General features: G+C 36.5%; 1 protein-coding gene across 3 annotated transcripts in view; it reads left to right on the plus strand.

Moving 5' to 3' along the window:
- LOC108575267 (single-stranded DNA-binding protein 3) overlaps positions 1–2,180 on the plus strand; it is a 17,046-nt gene that overhangs the window by 13,867 nt on the left and 999 nt on the right. The gene's annotated exons all lie outside the window — the stretch shown is intronic.

Below are 2,180 nucleotides of genomic sequence, written 5' to 3' on the forward strand. Positions count from 1 at the left end.
GAACGTTTTTGTAAAAAAAAAAATATGATCACTAGTAGAAAATGTCCCTGTATCGAATATGAGAAGACAACCAGATAACCACAATTTTAGTTACACTCGATGACATGTAGATGACACGAAACACGGTCGTACGGTAAACTAGCCGGATGATATACATGTATATGCATATACATATATGTGTATGTTTTGCCGAATATCAACGGTGCAAATAACCAAGAAAACAGAAATCTTTGCCGTAAAAGAACACTGCTTTTTTTGTTAGCTTTGAATATATATACATGTATTTTGTAAAACGTCATCATAGAGATGTGAATGCTACTTGCCGTTGTTCCAGAGTATTCACCGTGCCAATTAAGTGCGTATTTTTAATTGGGAAAAAGGAAACACACTCATACACATACTACTATACACATACAACTAAGAGAGATAATTAAACATCCGCTTTGTGTACCAACTTAGTAACATTTAATCGGTGCGAGATGTCGACGGACATCGTTTAGAAATGAAAGGGGGTAAAACATAAAAATAAATACACTATACATACACATATTAGAATCATGTATAAAAACTTCTCTCAGAGTATGAAGAAAACGTTCGATTAATCCAGTTCGAGAAATCGAAAAGAGAATTGGTAATAGCACGCGGTCAGGGTTTGAAGTTTCGTTACGAGGAAGAAACAAGACGTCAAAATAAAGAGAGAGAAACGAGGAGAATTGTTACGAATGATAAGAGCAGTAGTGGTCTTTTCGTTTGCTTGTAACACGACTCGTCGTCGTGCGCTGTTCAGAGAAAGTAGTTTCGAGATATACCGACAGAGAAAGCGTGCTTCGATCGAAGCACACATATGTGTGTGTGTGAAGCAAGCGCACCATGGTACTCTTTAAAAAAAACGTCGATTTACTTTTAACAACACACAGCCCCACGTTGTAAGCCACGCAAGTGAACGGCGATGAACATTTACATTTTATTAAATATATGCCTAAGCCAGGGGAGATCGAGACAATAAATGTAAACCTGTTATACTGAGAATACTGCGTTTTTCTTTTTTATTTGCGTTCAAATCCGCAGGGTGCTGGCTACTAGTAATATTTATATATAACTATCTGTTTCCATATGCACTTTGTTTGTTTGTTTTCTTTTTACGCGATGATGATCGATTTAAGTCTTCTTATCACATGTCATTTGTGTTTCACATTGCATTACGTCGAGATATCGCTACCGATTGATCGAAATATATTTCGATTGATCGCTTGTTATCCTGTTTTTTCATGTTGCTTAAAAATTTTGCCGTCCTTAATTATTCGACTCCAGCTGTAATTACAAAGTTGACGCTTTGACACAGAAATTATTTACAAAATACGGAGTAGTTGCCACACGTTTCTTGTCATTTTTTTTCCTCTAATCATAATATTCTTTAACACGTTACACTGTGCAATGTTTGTTCTAACATTCACGAAAACGGAGAAACGTTAACATTCGTTGCTTTCCACGGCAAATATATGTGCAACCGAAATGTCTGTTTTAATCTTCGCTTGAACATGGTCTAACATCGAAGACACACTTGCTTACAATTAGAAACAACAAACTCGAGAACTAACACGAAGCACGTTACGCCGCATAAATCTAAATTAGGATTTCAGAACAGAAGGTGTTTTAACTGACTCGTCCGATTTTATCTCGAACAGATCAAAGCATGATCACAAAGAATGTTGTTACAAAATATTGTGATATACTTAACGGTCCTATTCGAGTGAGTGTACATCTTCAGTCTTTTTTGTCGAACGATAATATTGCCTTGTAGAGACACAGAAGAAAGAGAAACAGTGCAATCTGATAGCTGTATATAGTACTAGCCTGTACTGACCTGTAGCACATGGATGCGTGAGCGCAAAGCGATTGGTGGATTGCGAGATCGTATCGAGACACACGATTTAAAACGATAAAGAAAAAAAAGTATTTTAATTGATCTGCAAAGAGTGAAAAAAAAGATATTTTTAAGAACCCGTGAGGGATGACACGTCGAGTTTCTCTGTTTACAATTTTTTATTAATCTCTAATCATGATATAATTTTTCATTGTTGGTTCACTCGGTGAGGTGTGCGTGAGTGGGGGGCAGGCGGCGTACACGTAATGCGCGCAGGAAATTTTTTAACATCCGTTTTTTTTTTCTATATTTTTTT

This window comes from Habropoda laboriosa, unplaced genomic scaffold, assembly GCF_001263275.1.
Source record: "Habropoda laboriosa isolate 0110345459 unplaced genomic scaffold, ASM126327v1 scaffold207, whole genome shotgun sequence".
In the NCBI taxonomy this organism is placed as follows: Eukaryota; Metazoa; Arthropoda; class Insecta; order Hymenoptera; family Apidae; genus Habropoda; species Habropoda laboriosa.